This window comes from Cyphomyrmex costatus, unplaced genomic scaffold, assembly GCF_001594065.2.
Source record: "Cyphomyrmex costatus isolate MS0001 unplaced genomic scaffold, Ccosl1.0 scaffold91, whole genome shotgun sequence".
NCBI lineage: Eukaryota > Metazoa > Arthropoda > Insecta > Hymenoptera > Formicidae > Cyphomyrmex > Cyphomyrmex costatus.
Window position 1 is genome coordinate 20991 of NW_017280495.1, and position 20135 is coordinate 41125.

The 20135-nt window shown below is 35.0% G+C and overlaps 1 protein-coding gene across 4 annotated transcripts in view; it reads right to left on the reverse strand.

The window, feature by feature from the left end:
* LOC108781853 (elongation of very long chain fatty acids protein AAEL008004) overlaps positions 1-20135 on the reverse strand; it is a 54799-nt gene that overhangs the window by 11802 nt on the left and 22862 nt on the right. The window lies entirely within an intron of this gene.

Here is a 20135-nt window from a genome sequence, read left to right on the forward strand (position 1 = left end):
TAAGTTGGGGAGAGTGGGGGCAATACATATATTACTATGGATAAATATTGCAAAGAATATTGCTACGTCGACCCGCCATCCGAGGTCTATCGATATTCGCAAATTCTCACAAGTGCTTTGATACGCGTATATCTCTTTGTATAGAATCTCGATTGAATAACTCTTACAGGCGTATAAGGTAGGCTTCCACTACAATGCTTTTCTGATGAGTTCAGTAGTGGAAGCCGGGACGAAACGCCAAAATTAGGAAATATTCTTTGCAATATAAGGCGTCCAGTGGCTCACCGCTCGGTGCGATTGACTCGCGATGTGTAGACCCGAGTTTCAATCCCACGTGCGCCCAAACGCGATTTTTCGCGTTTAATGAGCCAAAAAATGGCTCCACCTGGTGATCAAAAGATCTATGATCATCAGCGCCGTTCGGATTCGGCGTTAAATTGTCGGTCCTATACATCAGTGTATACATCAGTATATATCAGTAGATATTTGTCTCTAATATCTGACTGAAGGTAGGATTCTGTGGATCAATCACCCACAAATTCGAAAAACAATCTGATTCGAGAAATGAATATAGGCCTCGGACAAAAGGGGAAGAGGTCTATAGACGTCGTCCTATGCTCCACATGAGGAGATAAAAGGAGTCATCATCTTTGTCTCAATATATTAGAATAAATTAAAGAATTTAACGAATTTATTGGCTCGTAGCCCTGTTTCTTCTTATTAGTTATAAAAATATAAAATAATATCAAACGTTTCGGAACTCACGGGTTCTTCTTCAGCGATTCTGTTAAGCGCAAGTGTTACAAAACAGACATTGTAACATCGATAAGAATCATTGAAGAAGAATCCGTGAGTTCCGAAACGTTCAATATTATTTTTATATTTATTTTATATTTTTCATATATTTTATATATTTTATTTTTATGTTGTATTAATATTGTAACCTAGAAATTTATTTTATAAAAAAATCTTATCGCTCGATTTAGACCGTTTTTTCTTCATATTATTAAAAATATAAAAATTTTATAGACTATTCTATTATTACGATTTAGTATCTGTATAAAATTTGAACACAATTCTCTTATTGGATTAAAAGTTATTTAATTTTTTTGTTTGTCTTGATTTTTATGTAAAATTGCGTTTCGTACTTATTTGCAAGAAAAAATCGTTACATTACAAATTAAATCAATTAGTATACATATGTACATATAAACAAGCTAATAAACACTCACGCAAATATTCATTTATTCCAGTTACGTTTAAAAATTTTTTATCTAAAATTGCAGTAAAATATTGCGGTTATTTCACTGTATAAAATCAAAATTACATATTTGTTTTATTTTTTACAGTTGGTTTCAAGACGCATTTATAACAAAATTTTTTTTGACTCTTTAACTGATTTTTTAATTGATATTTTTAATTAATACATATTATACAGCCAAAATATTCTTAACCGTTTGTGTAAAAAAATGTAACAAGCAGACATGAATCTTGGTCAGTTGGTCATGTCCAACAAGATTACTCACGAAAAAAAAAAACGATCAAAAACCGTTTTATAATTGTGTGAATAAAACTGTTTTAACTGTGAATCTAAGAGATCTATCTGAGGTATATAAAAAATACACGGTTTTCGAGTTGGCAATCTCTCTCTCTCTCTCTCTCTCTCTCTCTCTCTCTAGTATCAGTACTTTTCAATTCGAAACCAATACAGGCCGGGACCTTCTCGAGATAACGTTCCGGAGGGTCAGACCACCCGTCGAGATTCAAGTCCTCCGATGTCTCGTGTCCGTCGTACGGCTTACGTGTTACAGCCACTGAATTTTTCATTCGAAAGCAGTCGCACGGCACGATCGGGCAATGCCTGGCAATGCCATCGCGCAATTCGCCGAGCCGACCATGAATCGACGACGCGGCCTTGAACCATTCTGGTACGTACATATACAATGTACGCCATACACATGGGCAAATTGAATTTCACTCGTAACTCCGAGCAGGAGTTACAAACGAGACTCTTGCGAATGCGTAAATTCTGCTCGCTCTACTCCCAATTCTGCCTCGTCGATTCAAGTCGAAGACGCCGACTGAATGAGGTAAAGAAGCGATAGTAAAAATGACGTTTACTCATTAAAAAAAACGAAAATTAGTAACTTTATTATTAGTTAGTACATAAAAATAAACGATAAATCAGTGTACCTCACTTGCTCAAGATTATTGATCGCGCCACTTGAGAACCATTCAAAAAATGGAAATTTGTGACTTCGTTAATTAGTAATCAACGATGAATAATCATATATGTATTTCACTTGATCGAGGTTATTGATCGCTCCACTTGCTACACATTAGCTTGTTCCTCAAAATAAAAGAAAATAAATTGCTTATTTTTTTTTTAAGTGATATAAAAAGTTAGACGAAATTATTCATTCGGAAAAAGATTGACATGCAATGTTTTGTACAACATATTCTCACGTCAGGAATAATCAACGGATAGAATCTTGTCTCTTTATGTTGTAAAACACCTATGAATCGGATAATTACTTAGCAAAACTGAAAACTTTGTTCTTTGTGTTTAAATAATTCCGCTAGCTCGAAATAAGCAACAGTATAAGTAAAATAATTTAGATTATATTTCATAGTACATCTTGACAGTTTTCGCATTGAATTATTCAGAGGGCAGATTGTTAAAACGCGGATGTCATCTCAATGAATCGTAATAATATTAGTATTAAAAAATGGGATTCATATTTCTAAGTTCCCTTTATTATCTTTACATTAAAAATTCAAAATGTATGAAGATTATAGAAATTATAGAGTTTGTATACAGAAAGTCCTCATATCGATTTCTACGCTTCAGGGCGGAGAACAAAATTAATTATGTTATTAAACAGTCGTAATCGAACTAATCGTTCGCCATTAAGGAGTTCGATAATCCGTCAAATTTCGCTGTGAAATAATTCGCGATAGTATTTTACGCACAAATCTATTCGTGCAGAATCTACAGATGTAAGCGTCCCATCTATTAAAAAAACATGGAAGATATCAATATCTTATAAAGTAAAAAATTCTCGGAATTTTCTCAATTATTAATTGCTTCAGTTATGAGATTAGATAAGAATTTTCAAATCCACTTCCGCTCGACTCTGCTCGGGCGTCGTACATTCGTATCGCGAATAATGGTTTCGACAAATCCACAATCCCATCCAGCATAGACATCCAAGAGATGTGTCCTAAGACATCCAGAAGACATTCTTGTATCTTAAGAACGTTCCCAAGTTATCGATCATGTAATTTTTTTTTCTAGAGTAGAATAAAATGATGTCAAAATGATTGTAAAATGATCACTAAAAGTCACTTTCCAGTTATACACGATTCATTTTAACGTCATTTTGACATTATCTTAACGTTAAAGTGACTTGTTCTGCTTAGGTTAATCCCAAGACGTCAGTCGGATATAAAGTGTCCCAGATATAGAACACAGAGTCATAATTAAGTCATAATGATATGATAGGACGCCATCATGACTATTATGTTATTTAATACTTAAACTGAACTTATAAATGACAAATGAAGTCATCATACTGATGTCCTTATGATATTATTATAGATTTCTGTGTTCTACTTGAGGTGCTGTATGAGGGATGCAACTGATGGCCGATCGATCGATTATGTAAAATCATGTGCGGAATCGCGTGCGGAATCTGTGTCATCGTGCACGCGAGATTTCCCGAGGGAATTGCCGCAACACGAGATCAGAGACCGTACGGACCGGACGGAATGGAGGTCGCGATCACAGTCCTCCCGCGAACGATCGCGCTAGATGTTTTGGCCGCTTGCGAAAACGAAAAGCCGAAAACGCGCCGAGCAAGCGAAATACCTCGGGATTACGTTGCGAAAACTGTATACATTATAACGGAGCCGCGCGCGGCACAGAAAACGGGCCGCGGAGGACAGGATGGTGTGCGTGTCTGCTGTATGGGTTACGCAAGGAATCGCTCGCACCTGCGCAAGCGTGTGCCGTCCGTCTGACTACCTGAAATCGTCATTTAATCTAATCGTGAAGAAGAAAAAGAAAGGCAGAGGGAGGATGGAAGGGAGAGAGAGAGAGAGAGAGATGGGGCGAACGTGTTTCTTCTCATCTACCTATTAACATCCTCCTAACATTGGGAACTTCGCGCAACCATTTTACAAACCATTTCCAGTTGGAGGCAACAGGAATCTTACCTGCCTCGAGTATTTCACGGACGTCTACTATGCCTACTCTTTTTTGCACTACACGCTTGTCTTTGCTTTAAACGAGTCTTGAGTGTAATACTTGAGATTTTCCTTTCGTTACGACGTTAAAGTTGACGCAATCTCTTCCGATCTCGCTCGACTGTTCGCGTAATGCTCGCGTAATCACGCGTCCGTTGGACCACTTCGGGACGTGATTACATCCTCATCTTGAGACCGAGTCAAAAAATTAAAGAGATGCAAGAGCGGGAGAAATCCTTCGCGCGAATGAACTCACGAGTTCATTCATTTTCCTCGTCTATAGCGTGATATATAAGTGGGATACTGTCATTAGCTCGGGAAACCGCGTTTCTCTATGTGTGCTACTACTTTTCCTCACAACCAATACTCTCCCCTTTAGACTTGATTTTAATAAAACCATATTTTAAAAAATTCTTTTTAAATTCAATTCAAGAGCATTTTAATGAGTAATTTATATTGAAAAATTAATTTTTTTTAATGTTGACTATTTTTCGACATGGACATTACGATACATCTGATCTCAAATGAAGCAGATAGAACTAAATAACTTCAACGAATAATGTCTTCATAAGTTTGATGTACGATGATTTGATCGCTAAGATAGTTCTGACTTTTTGTCCATCTTGTTTTATCGGATTGACTATTATGGTGTTTCTATCAATTGATCACGGTTTGTGACATCCCACAGATGTGAGAGTGGACATCTACTATTCCACTTTGAATTCTGTAATATGTAATTTGGTTTGCGACATCACACCTGACTATGTCACACTGACGAGGACTTAAAATATTGATCGAAACGTTTGCGAAATTATAGATGTAAATTACTGGTGAAATAAAATTTAAGTTACGCATCATTACCCGCGCTGGCTCTTACGTTTTTTATTTATTCTATTAGATTTTGTTATTTTTAACCTCCGTGTGTGTCAAAATACAGGGAATCAAATTTGTGCCAAATGTGTGCCAAAATGTAATAAACTAAATTTGTCCAATTTAATAAATTTAATAAATTTTCTTGAATTAAATCATTTAATTCCATTGTTTCAATCAAATTAACGACATATTAGATAGAAGCAATGGCGACCTAAATAGAAATGATTAAAAGTAACTTAAATTGAATATAATTTGACATTACACGAATTTAATAATGTACATTACAATGTACACGTTATCTAAAGAGGATAGGTCAGCGTCTTTATTTAATCGAAGACACATTTGTCCACGACTACTTATGGTCCAAGATAAAATCACAGAGTGACGATAATCTGAGCTAATGACGGACTTATCGCCCAGCCTAATCAAGAGCTGTCCTCCGTAAATTGTTAAACAATCTGACGGCCGATATCTGCACCGGATGACACGGGCGGAAATTCGCTTTTCTCTTCGCGTATTATAAAAGTTGGCAAGAGAGTGCAACGACTGTATTCTTTGCGGGAATAGTATGACGGCGTGGTGCGACGAGGTCGCCTCGACTTTATCTACTTGCGCAAATAAACGGCGGGGACGCTATCTGCTATGGTTGCATAATGATTTTTACGATAATCACGGTACGGTATAATGCGTTCGCGTAACACGGCCGCATGTCGCGAAGGGTTAAATTGGGACATGAAACAACGACGACGACGACGACGTGGATGACGATGTCGTCGTCGTCGTCGACGGCATTAGCTACGGCTACTGGAACGCGTCCAATCTTGCGAACGCCGGTCGTGAAAGTAACTTCAAGCTCGGATCGTCGTCGTTGATATGTACTTGTAGACTCGGCTGCGTTAAACGGTACCATGTAGAAAAGTTAACGAACGTGGCTCACACACATGAAAACCAGTGACGGATCCAGAGGACCCAGCCCCTAATCTTATCATTCTACTTCAATTTCCAGTTGACATTAACTAAAAATAACATAATATTTACGATACATAATTTTGCACTCAACAGTGTAACTGTTATATAATACTATGTGTTATGTTACATTTAGGTATATTGTTGAATGCGAAATTATAATATATTAATGTTATATTACTTTTTATTAATGTCGACTGAATTGATTTTTTGAATGAAAAAAATGGTTTAGTCATTAAAAATTTTATTCACAAGCCGAGAAATAAACACTAATAAAAAGTATCGCAATTTCCTTTAAATTTATAGATATTGATATTGTTACACTGAAAGAAAAATGTTGTATTAACTTATAATAAATATTCATTGGAATAGATAAACTAGCTGAATATTTATTAAATGTAAACATATATTTATTTGGCACAAGAACCATTAATTTCATTTAAATATAATTTTTTTTATTTAGTATATATAACTATTTATTATAAGTAAATGTAAAGTATTATTCAAATAAATATTTATGAAAATTCAGCATATTTTTCTCAGTGTACAAGAGAAGAAGCGAAATAAATGTAAAACGATATCACATTGATAAAAAAAAGTAACATAAATAAAATCGTTTTTCTATAATGATATGTTTTAGTCTTTAGGGTTTCTTTTTTACTATTTAAAAAAATGCTAATTTTTTAAACACAATGCAAAATACTCGATCCTAAAGTTGGAAGAACGACACATTAGTTAACATAATGCTTATACGGAAGTGTTGTAACTCATAAAAATGATAAGAGATGAAATTTACACAACTCTACTAAGATTAATGTATTTGAATTTTAAAAACTCATGACATAGTTTTAAAGATACATTATAATTGGAAATACATAGAAAGAAAGTGAAGTTATGTATATTTACTATTCTAATTTATACATTATTCCAATATAGAAAGAATTTTAAAAAATTTGCTCTACTAAAAAGTTGCTAATTTTAAATTGTTACCTTTTTATCTATGCGGTGATATTTATAGATAAATAAAATAATATCCTTTTTTTTTTAAATATTGATCAGATGACACGGGGAAATGACTATTCTCTTTTTTTTTTTAACCAATTAATATAATCGACATAGGTGATTTTTATAGCCGATTTCTCGAGAAAAATTTCTTATTTATGAAAATATATGTGTGAGCATATAAAAAATTCGTATTCACTTAGAAAATTTTAAGTTGCAACAATCTTCGCATGCCAATATAAAATCAAGAATAAACAATTTTAAAAATGTATCCAAAATTATATAAATTAGATCTATGTTCTGCTCGATAGATAAAAACGCGCATACTTTCTTCATGATAGAGAGTAAGCATTATGTTAACTAATGTGTCGTTCTTCCAACAATAGTCTTTAGGATCGAGTATTTTGCATTGTTAAAAACATTAGCATGTTTTTAAATAGTAAAAAAGAAAATAAAATAACTGAAACATTCATTAAAAGATAACGCTTAAAAAATTCTATTAAGTGTTTCAGCCCGTATACTTTTAATTAAATAAAATTCCTGCATTTAGAATGCTAAATAGTAGTTGTATAAATATCACTGAGCATACATCAAGTATATCGTTCGTCGGCTCGAGTCACCAGACTACTGCCAGAGAATAACTGCTAATTCAATTAATTTCTCATTGCTGTTATTTACAAAAAATAATACACACGTGTATTTGATTTTACATGCGTATTCCAAATTATGGGGTAGACGCTGACAATAGTGCAATGGTACAATAGTCAGATAAAATTAATCCTCTCTGTTGTACTATCGCTTTACTGAAGTTTTCTGCATCCAGCACTGCTTGAACGGTAAGCCGAAAGTGCAAGTAACTATTATATGCGACGCAACCAGCTGGTCTTAAGTAATAGTAACTCGCGCGCTTGAGTAACGAAACGGAAAAAGATGACAAAGACGCGGCGGGAGAAGGAGAGAGAAAGAGAGAGTTGGAGACAGAGAGGGAGCGGGAGAGAGAAAGAGAGAAAAGAGCGGGAACGGAGAAAGGCTTATCGGACCCGGCATGCCGTCGTCGTTGACACTCCGAGAAATTGCGGTCGCGTGCTGTCACTGTCCAGCACGCTGGAGAAAAGTGCTGGATCCGACGACTGTCGCAGATTACGACTTCGATATAATGAACGAAGCTGGTTCAGCATATTCAATTACGAGATTTGATTAGGCGGCATCTGCCGCGAGAGAATTATGTATTGCGCTGGAAAACACGATCTATTTCGTCATTTTAGAGCTATCGGAAAACAATTCGATCTTTTTTAAAGTATTTATAAAAAAAATAATGTGTGGGTGTGTATGTGTGTAAAAAGTTTATTTATTTATTTTATATAATATAAAATATTTTAGGAAAAATATGAATAAATACGTACTTTTATCACAAATATGTTTGTATTAATTCTTTAAAATTAATTTAGAAATATCTAAAAAGGGATAGTAATAAAATGATAAATAAAGATTAGGCACAATATAATGTAATAATAATTGCTAGTTATTGTAAATTCTATGTCATTAATACTGTTATTCTTACGTATCAATTTAAGCGCCGATAATCGGCGTGCGTGAAGCTGAAGAAAGCGAGCCGTAATCACGGAGACCGGACGACATGAAACCGCAACATGTTTTATTTTAACGCGCAAATTATCGTTCTTATAAATAATTGCATGTGATTAATGCTAAAAAAGAGAGAGAAAGAGAGAAAGATTAGTCAATACTTGAACGCTGGCAGGTGTCAAATCGTTGTTACCTGCAGGGAATCCACGGAAAGTGCAAACGCACGTCGTGAATTCTCGTATTACGCGACGCGATTGCATAACCGCGGTCGGGATGAAGAGATCGTAGTAAGACAAAGAAAAAAGAAAGAAAAGGGAGAAAAAAGGTAAAAGAATAAAAGGCGCGGTAGCGAGCTGCGCGATAGCGCGCCGCGTAATCTATTCCTGGATAGAAAAGTAGGCGGACTCGAAGATAGAGAACGATTAACGTAGCCGCCAAACGTAGTGTGATGCGAATTTTATCGCGACGTCACGATCTCGCGATTACATCTTCGACAACAATGTATTCCACGTTTAGACAGGGTGTAAACATCGCGTACTTTCTCCCTGACTGCGGACGCTGAAGGCTGGAACGAGAGAGGAACGCCGCGTTTTTTCTTAGCGGAGCCGCGAAACGATTGTAGATTGACAAACTATCGTCGACGAATTCCAAATTTTGACGCAGTAATAACCTGATAACAAATCTAATAACACGTTCGATTGTTATACAGGAAAGATTTTTCAGTGGAAATTAATTTATGTTGTTAAAATATTTAGCTAATGTAAGAACGATTTTTCTTTCTACGAATTTTTGATACGTTAATCCTCATGCGGAATTGTGCATCTTCCATCAACAACTTGTGGATTTTTAAACGGATTTTTATATCCGGACCATATAAAAATCTTAAAAAATTCTTGCATTGTAAAATATTGTGAAAAAGCTTTGACAATAAGTTTTTTACTATTATGATCAATTTACTTGTTTTTTATACATTTAAATTTACTTTTACAATCAAAAGATATCGACTTTCAAATTCCTATATATTGGACCGGCGGAGAATTAAATTTTAAATAAAAACTTAAAAACAATTAAAAATTTTCTCTCTAAATAAAAAAGAAAATCTACGAAAATTCAACTTACTTAATTCTGTTGAAATTTTCAACTTTATTTGATAAACAATTGTTCACACTAATTCTTGAAAAGTCCAATACTTAAAAAAATTGTAACAACAAAATAAAGTCCAGAATTAACCAGTCAAGTAATCGATGACGAGATAAAGAAAGCAGATAGTAATTGAAATCGTATTCAATTCTGTCGACAATATTGATTGCAGTTATGATTGCCACCGTCATTAAAGAGCTATAGAAAAGTACAGTGCATTTTAGCACGTGTATAATTATCTTTCGTATGATTTCCCATACAATCAACGTCGAAGATAAGAGAAAGATGAATTTTGCTGAGTATATGTGATCTCTCCTGTTATTACAAGAAGTCGCCGGGATGACTGGCATTTCGACAAGGCGTTGCTTCCTTTCTCGCTGATCAACGTGTCTCGCTGTCAAAATTATCACGGCACGTAACAAAAGTAATGACAAACACACGTGAAATCGTTGAAGGAGCGCGTGTCACGAGGCTGCTGCCGTCTCAATTAACCATTGTGTGATTATTGTAATTGTCCACTTGATCACGCCCGAAAGAAACCAAATCTTTGATAAACGCTGAGAGAGTCGTTTCGTGAAAGTTATACAAAGAGATCGCAATCGTTTGTATAAACGAATTAATGATTAAAATGATAAACCGAATTTGCCTGACATAAAAGAAGCAGAGATATATCACCGATCGTGATGATAAGTCACTCCCTCTTTCAATTATCATTAGAAATTATGCAAACATTAAAATAAATGATTAATGATCATGCTCGATAAATAAAATAAGTACGAGATCAAACATCGTTGATCAAACGGATCATTCAGATAAATTTTCGTTTCTATCAAGTAGATTATAACTTTAATCTCGCACTGGAAAAAAAATCTCATGGCATTAATTGAAATCCTCGTAGATTCAATAAAAAAAAAGTACAAAACTCGAGATAACCAGAAATTCAGTTACGACAACTATAATAGAATTCTTATTTATCAGAATTTGTTTCGTTTGTACTTTTTGTATAAGCAATTTCGTACAATTAGAACATTTTTCTCAGTGTGGTTCCACTTATTCTTTATCTTTTTCTGATTCTAACAATAACAATTGGAAAAAGACGAAGAGTAAATGAACCGAGATTTAAAGTTCATTTACATTGATAGAAACAGGCTTTAATTAATTAGTGGAAATGAGCATAAGCGAGACTTGGCACGACTTCTCAATTGCAACTTTAATTGCCGCAACAAAGACAACGCAGTCTCAAGGACTCAAGGTTGAGCTTTCTTTCTTTCCGACGTAACCATACTCGGGGTCACGCATACCTTCGATCGCGGAGCTCGTTAATTGCAAAAACCTTGGACAGCAACTTGCTTAGCACCGATTGGATTGAAGATTCACTTCGACAGCAGAGCAGTGCTGCCGGCTGTCATTTTCCGTCTACGATTTTTACGCGCAATTCGCCGCGTTTATGTAAGAGTATCGTGTGAGGTACAGGGTGTCCCGTATCTAGTAGTATACAGCATCGAGAAAACGATAATTCTACTTGAGAAAATGAGTAGAAAGTACAAAATTGTTCTCATATACATTTTTTTTTTAAACAGATGAAGAAATAAAGTTATGTATTGTCAATTATATGCAAAATATTCAGCTCGTCTTACATAAGATAAAAAATCTACCGCTGGAAAATAGAAATTTTGTGACTATATAAAAATATTTTTTAATACGCATTAGATATTGCATTGAATTAATATAATATACATGAAGCTTCTTGTAGTGCTTATATCATGTTACAAAATATATGTCAATATAAAGTACAATATTTGAAACGCACATGTAATACGTACGTATCTTTAATATTATGTAATACATGACGAGGAACGTACACAGTTTTTATATTGCATCTTAATTGCAGGTTGATGTGCTTCGCACATATAACACTTGCAACTGTAATAAATCTCATAGTTCATTCGTGACATCATCAATTGTAATAAATCAATGTTTTTTCGATGCAGCTTCGATTAATAATAATAATTAGTATTGTTTCAAACAGCTATTTAATGTAATTAACAGAATGGCAATGCACAGGTGACACTTGTATATATAATGAGTTTAATGCGCGACGGCCTCGAACGACCTCATTAGCTCATTATGCATGGAAAAATTCTTACGATTCATAATCGATAATGCTAGCCGCTAATTAATTACTTTTATTTAGTGCAGTTTTTGTAAATTTGTCAATCTGGACCTCGCGCAAATTAAAAACGATCTTTGAAAAGAATGAAATATATTAAAATAAATCACAGAGAAAGCACTTGTTAGTGTTTTAATACAAGAATTCAAAGGAGGTTAAAAAAGGAAGGAAAATTATTACATTTACATAAATTCTAAATTCAACTGCCTATAATTAGATCCTGTTTGATAATAATAAATCGTTATCGATGAAAATATGAATAAATACGTCACGTGCATAAATAATATCCAGATAAAACCTAAATTGCTCGTTTACTATTTACGCGCAAATTAAAAAGGTTTTCAAAAAGAATGGAATATATTAGAATAAATCACATAGAACATAGAAAACACCTGTTAATGTCTTAATGCAGGAATTCTAAGGAGATTAAAGAAAGACAGAAAATTATTACATTTACATAATTCTAAGTTTAATCGCTCATAAATATGTCCTGTCTGATCCTGTCTAATAATAATATCAATGAAAATATACATATTATATATGCGTCAGTGCATAAATAATAGCTAGATAAAACACAGACTACCCAAAAATATCTTGGGAAGGAGTACTCGAAAGTATCACGACAATCGGATTTGTAGACCAACCACAGTCTGGGTGGCGTCGAAAATAGATTCGAAGACACAGTCATTGATGTAGAAGCATACCCGCGGGAACGCGGTGCTGGACGTGAACGTTGTACCCTCTTGATTTATGCACTTGATAAACATTTGTCTTTTCTGCTCATATTTGCGGGCAAATATTGCGAACTACGCGCATTACAATGCGCGACATAACGTGATTGCTTTTCGCCGCCTTTTTTTCTTCACACCCTGTCAACGAGTTCAAGCGAAAATTGTGATGCAAAAAATTACGGAATTAATGCATTCCACGAAATCCAGAGGCGTCTACTTATACTTTTATACTAGGAGGACCTTTTCCATTACGCACGCGCCACTTTAATATCACTCTGTCTGAAATTAACCGGCTGCAACGGTTGTCCTCGGTCGCGCATCACGAGCATGCACAACGCATTAACGCAACGTGTAACGAAGTTACTGCGATAACAGTGTAGCATGTACGAGACCGGGGCAAGGTCGAGACGACACGATTTCGCGAATTTCGCAGAAATACGACGATTCTAGGGGCTGACTAGGGAACATCGTTAATTCCAGTGTGGAATTTAGCAACAGTCGAGAAGAAAAACGTGAATGACATGAGGGTGATAAGTCCACGAATAACCCGCGGCTACATTTTGTCGAGATAACTTGCCATTATGAACGAACCGATGTTCGTGATGGCGGTGAAATAAATGACGTTCTAATGACCTGTGGGAGATACGGCCTTTGCCATTTCTTCTAAAGTTGCACAACGAGGCTGCAGCCACGCATCTTTGATCCTAGAGGAAACACGTTATGAAGCATTATCGTTTGAATTGAGGATAATTATCGATATAAAAAATTGTTGTTGCCTTCGGAGTAAGCTCCGAATTACCACATTCCAAGACGCCGAAGATCGATTAATGATTACGTAAATGGCTCCTTTGTATCATTTTACACTTCGGATTCGATGGATACAATTCGGAATTAGTAAATTTTTTACATATTGAGACTTGATGGCAACTCTGGTTTAAGCAGAGAGCATCGCCACGAATTAGAAGCTGATTTTGATTTTTTGCTACGCTAAAATTATTTATTTCACTAAATTCAGTCCGTCTTTGTTTCTTTCGGTGAAGAGTGTACGTATTAAGTCATATTATATTTGACCTTAACATACATATTCTCCAACAAAAGAAATAAAGACAACTAAATTAATTTAAATAAATGATTAATTAAATGAGAGTCACATGAGTAATTTTTTTCTCAATATAACTCCCGCGACATCGCCTACTAAATTGAATATATGTATACATAAAATACCGTTAAGTTTCTTACTGACCTACATAGAGTAAGTTTTAGAGTGAATTTTAATTTGCAGAATCTGGTTTGAATTCAAACACCTTTAGCGGGACATAATCTCGCGGGAACCCGAGTATAATTGCTCCCGCGAATTGACCTTTCAGGAATGCTCCAATTTCCTCTAATAACATCTCGCTGTGAACATTACCAAGATACATAGAAGAGACGAAGTCTTTTAAAGCAATTAGCCTAGATGATCAAAATCGTAAATTCTTTTCAGGCATTTTAGTATCAAAATGGATACCAAATAACGTTCGCCACGCGCGTACCGTTACACATAAGATACATAACGGGCGAAAAAATCGCGCGGATTGCGTGTGTCCAATTTGTGTTTACATAGCGTATCGTAACACCCGCTGTTGTTGCGAACATCATAACTGTAAGGGAATCGCCGTAACTCGATAATGTCAGCTGAATAATTCCGCCGATGCGGAATAGATTAACCGGCATTTTAATCTTCCGTTATATAATTCATTCGTTAAGTTTGCTTGTACTCTCGCTACTCGATGAAACGATCGTCACGATACCATGGAGAGATCAGTGAAATGACCATAGCTTATTTACAATTTAAAACGGATCGTTATATTATATCGATTACGTTATACAGAGCGGCCGCGAATTTGTTTATTGAACTCGAGAGAGAGAGAGAGAGAGAGAGAGAGAGAGAGAGAGAGAGAGAGAGAGAGAACAAGAAATCTTCAATATTTCATAATTTTTATAAAGAAAGATCAACTTCACAAATAAGTTAAAAATATAATAAATTTCTACTTCTATGCAACAATGAGAGAATACTCGCGGATTTGAGAACAACATCCTGAGGATGTTGCACAGGATTATCTCATCCGACACAAATAACGAGCGGATCACGAAAGGTCGATGATATAATCGAAGCGAGAAAGCAGATTCTGGTTCTCACAAGTCGACCTTCGAAAATTTTATTTCCATGTGTTTTTACATCGCAATTCAACGAATGTCCAAGGATTTCTCGTTGCGGAAGGCTAATCAAGTCCAAATTGAGAAGGGTAATCAATTCTTTTTTTCACTTACAAATCGGTGATCGATACCACCGGGAACGATCGAGCAGCAGCCGCGGCGGCAACAGAGCTGCAACGAGCAGGGAAAGTGCATAGCTGCATGAAGTTGTAACTTACCGAGAGTCGCTGTAACGCATTAATGGCTGCGCGTGGAAAGAGAGAGAGAGAAAGAGACGGAGGGACGGCAGGGAGAGAATCCCCTTATATAAGCGCCATATTAAAGTCCTTCCTCAACATCGTTGATGTACTGCCGCGAACGAAAACGATCGAAGCATGTTATCAACAGTCTTTCGAGATCTCACCAAATAATCCTGTATCGATCCTATTATATTCCGACGCACGAGATACCGTAGTTTTCGCAGCAGAGAAATCGTCGGATAATTCCTACGAATTTCGTGGAGTTGCGAGAAAACGCTTTGAGCATTTCAACTGCTCGATAAATCTTACCGAAATTTCTTATACTGATTGTGAGAGAAAAATGTAGATACTAAATTTTAGTAAATGTTTGTTCGAACAGTTATTTACTAAATGTAAACATGTATTTATTTGGTACAAGAATCATTTAATTTAACTATTATTAGATTTTATTTAGCAAACATTTATTTTTCGTAAATAAATGATATAAGGGTAAATGACCAGATATTTATACAAAACTTTATATATACACACATATATATATTAATTTATATTATTAATTTCAAATGCTTTTTAAAAAATAATCTTCATAAATTAAATATATTATAATATAATTATTATAAATACTAGAATAAAAAAAGAATTTTTTTTAGGTTATAATAATGATAAATCTTGCGTGTTTGTGAGTATCCAGATATACATAGCTATATGTCACTGGTCACTGGGACATTTACCTTATTAGTACTATTCGAGCAATTATTTATCAAGATTTAGTACATTTTTTTCTCAGTATACTAAAGTGCACAGACACCTGTCGAAATTTGCTCAAGATTAACGCGTTCAAGCGTGACGCTTTTTCCGCGAAGGCGTGAACGATACGGTCGCCAGAGATTGGTAAACATCCAACGACACGAGTGGCCCCGTGCGTAATGAGAGCGTGGTAAAGTATAACTCATACACGGCCGTCGACTCGTGGCGAACGCGCGACATGTAGAGAGAACGGACGTTCCGGCAATCCGGCCTTGGCAGGTGGATAATATACAGTCGCGCTCTAAGCCACGCGACTTTCATTTATTAATGAAACCGACGGGACGTTAATGACTGGTCCGGCGAGTCCAGCGAGACATGAGGTCGCGGATTCCGTTAGACAGGAAAAATATGGGTACATCCGCGCGCGAGATCGCATGCGGCGAGGCACGCTGAAAAATTCGGGAGAAAGCAGGACTTGTTTCGATCTCTGTCAGAAAATTTGCCGGGGCCGTGTCGCAACGTGGCACGTTTCACGTAATCGGCAGATAGGTTGGCGTATCAGCCGCGCCACGAGCCGCCCCGGATAAATCTGCGTACGCGGCGATTCAGTCACTATCGACGCGAATGGATTCGCGAGCGGCGAAGATTACACTTACCGATCGTTATCGAAGCCAGAAAGTGGATCGATCGACCGGAGAATCACCTCGACTCAGAAATCACGTCACGCGATCGCGTTCTCCATCGACGCGCGGCACGCTTATTCAAGTCTATAAAAAGTGCGTAGCACGCGTTCTTTTTGCATCTTTCGCGCGTGGATTATACAACAGCTTTTACCGATTGCGTTACTGTATATACAGTAGTAACCGGCACACCGGCCAGTAGACGAGCGACTACTTCGCTCACTAGATTTACGCACATGAGACGTATATTACATATGGTATTATCACGACGGTAAAGCAATGTTAATTAACGGTATGACTCCTGATCCGATCTAGCCTGAAAGTTGTCCGTAATTAATCTAGAACAGCTTGCGCAGCTTTCTAATGCTCTATTAATTTTATAAGGATATAATTAAAAAATAGGTCAACTTTCTTCGTAGGTGAAAATTTAAATTTATATGCGCGACAGAAAAATTCTAGGTGTGTATATACAGGCTCCTTGAAATTTCTAAAATAAAGTAACTGCACCCAATGTGACCTACTTGCTGTTTAGTGGAAGTTATATAGATAGTTAAATTTTTTCATTACATCCATGTAAATATTTAAAATCCTATATTTTCAATTCGGAAATGTTTTATAAATCTGACTACCAGTTTTCAATGTTGGAGCAAAAATCGCAATTATTAAATAGGCAATTAAATATCGAATAAAGTTATGCTTTATGTCAGATATGTATAATTAAAAGGAAAATTAACAAGGGGTAAATCGAAAATTGAAGGCCCAAGAGTTGGACAGAATTTATCGTCGGTAATTATCAATTAGCACTTTTTGTGCTCCTTTTTTGCTTTGAAATTATTCTAATCGTGTGTAATAACAAGTCAAGAGTTCTACATGATACTAATTTGCCACATTTCTCGCATTTTGAAAATTAGATCAATTATGTATTGCTTAAACATGACACATAAATTAGAACTAAAGAAGTATGTAGAAATATTTGTTTATGTTTGATAGATTACATAAGTTGATTCAATCAATTTGATATTCAATAAAAGTGAACGAGTTTTCCGGCGAAATTCTATCGAAAATCAAAACAGGTAAATCCACTAAAATCAATTAAAGTATTTATGTGAATATTTAAACGAGTCAGATATAAATGTTAATTAATGTAATATATATTAATATAATTAATATGCATGCATTAAATATTATAACAAATAACAGTACAGATGTGTACGAAATCGATCATGTAATACATGTAATACATTTGTCGATAAAACGAATTTCTTGAAGCACAAGAACAAACACTAATTACTTAGATAGAGGTCATACGATTGTCGATATATAGTCCTGATCATAAATAAAATCCTTGAAAAAACTATTTCACGTTCACGGAAGCTAAAGAAAAATTGCACATTTTGTTCGCTCTTAAGACAAATACTTGACGATATGTACATTCCATTAAACAAGGTTTTTTCTTGTTTTCTCGCCGATTGTGCCATCGGTTTATTTACGTGTTTGCAAAAATTTCGCAATACTGACAATCTCGTACCGCGCGTAAATTAAAAAGCAAAATATGTCGAAAGAAAATATATCATAAATCTTTTTCTTCTTTTAGTCTCTATCCCTTTAGACCCTATGTACATTAATATACCCCAAATTTAAAGAATCATTTGAGATCAAATGACGTCCAACAAAATTATCATTAGATTTGTATGAATTTTTATAGGTTCCAGCAAGAAGTTACTTTTGAATAGTGTAATCCTCAAATTGAGCTATAAAAGTTTAAATTTTTTTATGTACATAAAAAATACGTCGCACGCACAAGCGTAAAAAATAGTCAAAATTTAAAAAATTAATTGTTTAATATAATTATTTATTAAAGAAAGTGACCTTAAATTAAACTAAAAAATTTCTTTTCGGATAATATGGTTCCAATAAAATTAGATCTAAAGGAGTTAAAGAATTCGACGCTGAAAAATGAATCTCATAATTCTCGTCAAAAAGGAAGAAGTGCGGAGTCATCATAGAAACATTTTTTTATCGGGAATAATATATTTCATTGAGATTGAAAATGGCTAACTTAAAATTAACTGTATTTCAAAAAACAACAGTAAATCGTAATACTAGACAACGACGTGATATTAAACTTTAATAATATATACAGACACATAATTATCATGTCATAATACATCGTAAAAATTATTATTCAAACAAGTCCTTATGCGATTCCACATTTTTTCATAGATCTAATGACTTCTGTGCAATAAAAAAAAACTACTACGTTAAAACAACAGGAAAAATGAAATTACATTCATAATGTGTTATCCTATATAGATGATAAATTTATTTTATCATTAGGCGAGCCACTTACAGCAGTAAATTAACATTTCTTGAATTGTGATAATTCCTTCAATGTCAATTACATATAAACAATAATATTTAAACCGCGATAAATTTTGGAATATTAAAATAAGATTTGTAGATATATCAAATCTTTTTTTCGTTTTACTCCATTAAAACGCTGGGAAATACCAATCTCGTCCAAAAAAAGCGCAAGAAAAAATTTCCTTCTTTTGGCGCAAACGATGCATCATGAGGAATAACACTGAAATTTCGATCGTGGCATTCCACTCAAGACAACGTGTTACGTGTCACTTATTGTGCGATAATTAATCTTACCACACTATTATGCGTTGCGTCATGTTATATAATATAAATCGCGCGCGGCAATATATACATATATTGCATACGACAGTGACGGGATTTTGTTATGGAAGCTCCATCATTTTGTTTCGGAATTGTATCATTTAGAGCCGTAAACAAGAGACATGATTTGTGATTACACGATAATATGATTCAATCACATGTCCTTACAAATAAATAGAATATGCATTTTTCATATCAAAAGAGCGAGAGAGTGTAAGAAAGAAACGAAAAAGAAAAGGAAGAGAAAGAGAGCAAGAAAAAATTCAAACCTTCGTACAGTCTAATATTCGACGGCTACACTGTTCGAAAATGACTTTTGCTAAAAATATCTGAAAATTTAGGTATAATATATGCAAACTAAAAAATAATTTTGTTGAACCATCAAAATAATTATGTAGGAAATTCAAGCATGATTAATGCTTTCAAGAGTTTTAATACTCCAACAAATCCAGTTTGAACGTCCTACATACATAATTAATTCTGACAGTCCAACAAAATTTTTTGATATGTGTAGCTATATTTTTAAATACTTCAGTAAAACGGTTTTTTCTTCTTGTGGTTCAATAATTGTCGACAATTAAAAGGTAACAGGTTTTATCATTGTCACGTAAAAAAAAGATAAAGAAACAGATATGCGAATAAGGATGGAATACTTTAACGAGCATTAAAAAATTCACAACTGGTATATTTGTTTCGCACTAAGGTGCGTAAAAGTTAAAGAAACGCCATCGACTTTCCGGTTTTCCGCTCACGGGCAGATCGCCGGGTGGTGATCGTAATAATCATGCGGAATCCCCCGCTGACGCATTTGCGGCGTCGAACTGTCGACTTGTTGTGTATGAGCGATCATCCGCCAGCTTGCTAATCGCACAGC